The following is a 7030-nucleotide window of genomic DNA, read 5'->3' on the forward strand; positions in this document are numbered from 1 at the left end:
ATATCTGTCAAGGATGCCAAACCATAGAGCAGTATTCGACCTGAGGCTAATATGCAGTTTCCTTGACACTATCAGGAAGATCATTTATATTGGAATAGAAAACATGCAGGGACCTAATACCGAGCCCTGTGGACACATGAAAGGACTGGTAAAATTCCTGATTCTTGACCTTCAACTACAACTTGCTGGGAGCGAGACTCAAAGAAAGAATGGACCAAAACCAAAAATACCAAATATATACATTTTGTATTTATGTAGCAACCACACGAAAAAATAAGTGTCGAAAAATGTCGCTTATAGTAGCCGCATCATGCTAAGATTTAGCTTCGCCGCCTGGTTTATATCATAACAAGAGCTGTCCGCAAGATAGCGCACTCGACTGTTTTTCAGTGCTTGGCAGTAAAAAAGAGCATTACTCAATAAACTCAGAGTTATGGTATATGTGTCCATCATGTTAGATAATCTCAGGGAACAAATGTGTGAAGTTTCAACCCATTCGATCCCTCCAGTAGTTTTGAATATATACCAACTTGCAAGCAAAAACTTAACCAGTGTGACGCCGAACCAACTTCGACGCCAGGGTGAGTACATTTGTACATGCACCCCCTTTTCTTCGATTAGTCGACGAAAGAATAAACAATACTGCTTAATATGTTATATAATGGCATTTTTCTATATACTCTTCTATATGAAAGAACATATGCTTAAATAGACAATCTATCAAATCCTTTTGATTTTTTTCCCCTTTAAGTACACTAATTTTCTTACCATAATAGTTTGTTGATCAGATAGCAATAGCTAGGGATATTATACATATAAGCGTTTTTCAGTAAAAACTTATCAAAATTATATAGATACTTCGTTGAAAACAAGATCACAACGAGTGTACGTCATATATAACAAATCGTGCATATTCTTTTTTCCGACAACTACCAAAAAGAAAACTTCTTTTGGTAAATTTGAGCTGTTCCTCAACTGATAAAGTTTCAATTTATGATATAGGTGATTTAAATGATCGTACTCAGGTCAAACTCACAATGTTTCCTTTTCACATTGTTTCATGTAAGCAATGCATACAAATCGTCTCAATATGTTAGTGTTTAAATGTTATACTAGTAATAATTGCCAATTCTTAATAGGTAACACATTGTTTTGCAGAAATCAGTGTCCTACGAGTACGAGTTATTTAGACCATTTCTCACTCAAATAATTCACTTATTTTACTGCTTAATTACAAAGTTCAACTTTGATTCAAAATAATATGGCATGCTATTAAGTACATGTATTAACTGCTATTACTTCTGTTGAGTGTACCATTAACAATAATGCAGGATTTAAAAAATCCCACAATATATAGAACTTCGAGAAGAAAAAATATCACGAGACATGTTCTTTTAGAGATGCTCCTATTTGAAAAGAACGATTGGATGAAAATGTTCACGGCGCAACATTTTGATAAGGTTCCTGCATCAACTTAATGATCTATAAACACTCGCATATATCAAACAAATTGGTCTTGATTCTTTATTGACAACACAATACAACAAATTATTAGCCACAAAAAATAATATCATACGAACTTGAACCAACAGAGTTACCAACACACGTGAAAGTGCTTGCTTGGTCGTCGTATGCATAGCTATATGCTTCTGGACACGCGTCTTTGAACGTTTGAGAATAACTGAAAGGGGGACATTTTTGCGGTGTATTATAATAGCCCCTGCAGCAATACTTATCCAAGTTAAATGCCAGACAAGCACTCTTACAAGCCACGACTCCTCCTGTGCCATGAATGGCAAGCTCATTTGGACAATTCTTGTTTAGATCAGTATTGCAACCTGCTCTTGAACAGTAATAATGGCCGCTTCCGGACCTGTATCCACCCCGTGGACTCATAGACATTTGTAGGTATTATCCATCAACTAAGCTGACATCATAGTAGTCCCTGAGACCGCCGGCGTCGAATGTAATCTCAGCAAGTGTTGCAGGAGGGGCGCCACCTGCTCCGTTGCATTGAATTTTTCCATCACCACAGTCACCTGTTTCGCACTTGTTACCATAACATCCGGTTCTTCCCCATACCCGTCCAGACCAATGGTTGGGGACATTAGTACTTCTAGAGGATCCAGCACTTAACATATATCCACCTTCGGTAGAGAAAATTTCGATTACATTTTATGTAAAAACGATACTCAGTAATACGCATGTAAGAATATCATTTTTTTCTTTGATTAATAAAACTTTGAAAAAATGATACATATACTTTTAAAACGTTGCCTAAAAGATTAAAGTCCCTAAACAGACTGGAGTTACCTTACCCACAATAACATTTACACCAGGATGCAGATCTAAATTATTATTTTGAAATAAATCTATATATGTATGCTTATGTGTTAGACATTTAATGACATAGCATGGTATTTTCGTAGGAAAATTTTATTACCTCAATTTAAATGTGCCAGAACATTGCCTTTAAAATGTCTTTAAATAGAAAATTATCTTCATCCGGCTATTTTGTAATTCAAATGGATATTTCTAAAATACCTCCATCAGGAATTGAATTTCCGAGAATTCCGACCCATACCGTATGTGAACAACGGTTAGCAATGTGGAGCTGATGACATGTGCATGCCCCGAGAAGACAAACCAGAAATATTCCTCGAATCATCATTCTGTAAACTTAGGGAAACATGCATACTATTATCAATGTTTCAATAAATATTTGTTTTGTACCATTCATTTAATTTCAAGTTAATGATAGTTGGATAATGCCAACACGTGTTCAATATGGGACAGCTTACTTGGGTCCGACTCTTGATTCATAACTTTTTTTCACCAACATTAAAACGATTCGACTTAACTGTCGGAACAGTGATTAATAAAAATAACTGAACTCAAATCAAAATTGCAATGGGTTCCCAATTACCCCAAATTTTTTTTGACCCAAAAGTTGTTTATCTTTTGTATTTTTATTTTTAAGAATAATGGGAAATACCGGGCATTCAAATTTTTCCGGGGACTATTTCAAAAAGCATATTGTCATTGTAACTTGCTATTATAGCAGTTTTCGATTACACGATTATTTTTCACATATATTTATGATTATTTGGATTAAACTTTATAACAATTTGATTGTAAGGTATGAAACAAAAGCATTTTTAATATATTTGTATATACAGCTTCAATTTAAATTGTATAATGCTAGTCAAACCAAAGGCTAATGTTAGCATTTCCTTGAAGTTTTAGAATAGCAAGCTTTATCCGAATCACCCAAAATAGTTTTTCATCTTTTCTTTTCATAAAGTTGAATTTACTTTGTATTAAATCGCAAATTAAATACAACACAATAACCATGACTTTAAAAATTTGTTTTTGCCTCGAGACTTCTTTTGGTTTATATTATGGTGTATATAACGAACTCTTTCAAACAAAGGTTAAGTCAAGTTTAAGCCGAGATGCAGCTTTTGTCCAGTGGTTTCACATTTTGAAGTTTTTATCCCTTTCGACTAAAATCAAAAATTTTTCATTTTAAATTTTTAAAAATTAGAATGTTGCCAGTTCATAGATTTTTCCAAAAAATGTGTTATATTTTTTAACATATAAAAATATGTTTATGGTCTCTGATTACTTTTTACAGTGATTGCTAGCAAATGAGTGCCCTTTTTAGTTTAAGTGGTTAATTGGGAAAAATTAGGGGGGTTTTCATTGTACATTTTTGGTGAAAATGTTTGACAATTTTGTAAAAGTGAATTTTAGAAAAATACTTTTTCTATTATGTACAGAAATTTTGGGTGGCAAGGAAAAGGACCTTTTGTAGATTTGTTTTCTAAAAAAAATTAATCGTTTTATTTTGTACAGAGATTGGTGGCAAATGAATGACCATTTTGTACAATGATTTTTTTTTGGGAAAATTTTTTAGAAATTCTAATTTTTTACAACGATTTGGAAGTGATTTTTTTTACCCAAATAATTTGTCCATTTTAAAACATTTGTTAAGAAAAATAAGGGGTCTATTTTGGGAAAAATTAAATTACTTAAAAATTAGTGTTCTTTTTTTGAAAAATTTTTTTTTAAATTTTTTTTTCATGTTTAAACTAGGAAAAAATTAAAAATAAGTGTCCTGGTGAATTGAAAAATTTTTTTTGTTCAAAACCTAAAAAATACGGGGCGGGGAATCAAAACTGCGTCAAATTTTTTTTAAAATTAAAAAAACGCCCCCAAAATTTTGGAACGAAAAATTTTATTTTTTTTTTAAAAACATTTTTTTTTGGAAATGACTGAAAACCAGATACATTTTTTGTATATGTATTAACACGCTACACTATTTTCCGCTTCGTTCGGTATATATTGTTTGCACAACTATATTGTAAAACAAAAGTTATAGCGAACTTGCAACTCGAAGCGGAGCAAAATTTTTGTGAAAATGTGTGGATACGACGCAGTTCATTTTGCTTTAACTATCGTATTTTCCTTCAAATCAATTGTATACTCGTTTCAGAGTCCACCATAAACTTCAAAATTTAATTTTGCATCATTTACTAACATTTCATAAAAAAAGAGATGTTTATTTTCCAAGAAAATAATGATTTTTACGAAATGATACGACGCAGTTGAAAATAAAATATGATACGACGCAGTTGTATTTTCATTTTTTTGGCTGCATATTGGCTCAGCTATTAAATTATGTGCTAGATGTGCTAATAGTACAGTCCCTGGGGACCTTTTGTGTGCAAAAAAGGTCCATGGATAAATGTTATACCCAATGTAAAAGCTAAATAATTTGAAGTTTAAACAAAAAATTTGGGGTAGAACATGTCAAATAATGGTACGTTTTGGAAATCCAAATTATGTATGCGCCGGGCCAAGGCATGGCCGCCCAAAATTATTGAAAAATGGCTAATTTACTCAATTTTTATATTGATAAAAATTAGTTCTTTTTCGGTATTTGGGTTTTGGGTACCAGGTGATGATTATAAAACTTCAACATCCTATTTGAACAATAATATGGAAAGGGGTCCTTTTCCTTTTTCTTATCATATACTCTTGTTTATTAGAGAAATTTTGCTAAAAAAGGCATGGAAAAAGTATCAAAAAACGACATGGGGCTAGCATTTTTTCCTATCAGTCGGGCCCATGTGGTGAAAACTAAATTTAATTTTCAGATCAACCTAACCATATTATAACAAAACCTTTGATCAACAACTTACTAAATGTACCCTTATTTTTTATTTTTTATTTGTGTAAGAAAATGTGGAATTCTGACATTCCTAAGTGGGTGGGGTAAAAAAAAAATTGAGTCCCACTTTCTAGTGAATGAAAATATAATGATTTTTTAAGCCCTAAGAAAAAACAAATTACTTTCTTAAAATTTTCTTAGTTTTTAAATTTTTAAAAAAGGTAGATTTTTTTTCCCAAAATAAACCCAATTAAAATTTTTTTCGTTGCCATAAACAAATGGAAATGAGGGGAAAACCCAAAACTTTATGAGGCTTTCACTTTAAATTAATTTCCAAGCATTTTTTGTAGAAGTTAATGCCCAAATTTGATTATGCTTTAAACAAAAAATTGGGATACATTTGAAACAAAAAACATAAATTTAAAATTTCACTACTTTTACTTTCTTAAAAAAAACACAAATTTGTTTTAAAAACCATCGGTAAAATTTTGTGAACCTTTTTACTGTAACAAAAAAAACGCTTAAAGTTTTAGAAGCAAAAGATAATAATGAAATTTACTCAAAGTTATATTGAAAAATAAAAATTTATGCTTAATGTTTGGCCCGATTTGAGAAAAAAATTTTCAACATTCTTCATTTATTGGTCATTAATTAATAATAATAAATAACAAATAAAGCAAAAAAATCCCACAGATCAAATGTGATAAGAAGGAATAGACAATATGTCAATATGTTGTGATGAAGAACATCTTCAAGATAATGTGCCATAGATGCATCTGGAAAACCTAAATGATTGTGTTCTCATCTCAATGCAATACAAGCCCAGCTGGAATATTGAAATAGTTGGAGAAACATGGATAAAATCACCATTTTGTATTAAATATTTGACACTTTCTTTTATTCTGAACAATATAGAGCAGCATAAATTATAAATCCTGTATAGATGTCTTGTTACGCAAAACAAATAGGCCATATTCCACCGTTGCCTCAAAATTCTTTATAAATTATTTTGTGACCTACAGGTCATACCACCTAATGCTTTGTTATACGGTCAGTATGTCTTAAATGATCATCAACAAACTCCGGACTGTTCATCAAATGGTATCTTGTCTTATTACCAAAAACAACCCCTCCATTTAAACACGTTTTAAATAGAGAGAAAAACAGAATCCCTAAAAACGTTGTATAGAATCTCCATTGTTTTTACGTATTGAAAATCGGATACAGGGGGGAAAAACTCTAGTATACATTAAGAACAAGCTACAGAAGAATGTACACAAAACTAAAACTTAAAAGTCTCAAATTAATTATACAATATAAGTAATTCCGATATGTAAACAATATGAGTTTTGTTACCGCAGTCTCACTTCGTTCTTTTAAAATATGTGACTATTTAAGAAGATGGCGGTCTGTTTCATAATATTATTATAAATCACGTTGAAAAGAATTTTAAGAGTATGTTTATATGCAAATAGTTTTACATAGTCATTTCTAGATTTGTATAATTGTTGAAATTTCATTTAATGTCGAGTATTCTTTTTTTCAATGCTTATAACAATGATATAAATTTGTTGATTTTAACGCATTTGAACATGTTATATATATCAGAAAGGCACTTAATAAATTTGGTGTAATTATAAATTTTGTTTTTTGTTTTCGACCGTTTTTCACCAGTTATAAGAAAAAATATGTGTTTGTTAAAACTTTGGGAGCGATTTTTTTGTTCCACTCACACAAAAAAAGTATGTAAATTGTCGCCACGTAGTAATAAGCTATAACTGATATACAGGTAACATTCAAATAAAATTCTCAAAAACATTGGTAATCATATCAACTGTGACAGTTTCGTTATTT

At 31.1% G+C, this 7030-nt stretch overlaps 1 pseudogene; it reads right to left on the minus strand.

Moving 5' to 3' along the window:
* Positions 1-1510: 1510 nt before the first annotated feature.
* On the minus strand, positions 1511-2677 carry LOC132720741 (uncharacterized; annotated as a pseudogene).
* Positions 2678-7030: the final 4353 nt, after the last annotated feature.

Source organism: Ruditapes philippinarum, unplaced genomic scaffold (genome assembly GCF_026571515.1).
Source record: "Ruditapes philippinarum isolate M1 unplaced genomic scaffold, ASM2657151v2 ctg446_1_1_1_1, whole genome shotgun sequence".
NCBI lineage: Eukaryota > Metazoa > Mollusca > Bivalvia > Venerida > Veneridae > Ruditapes > Ruditapes philippinarum.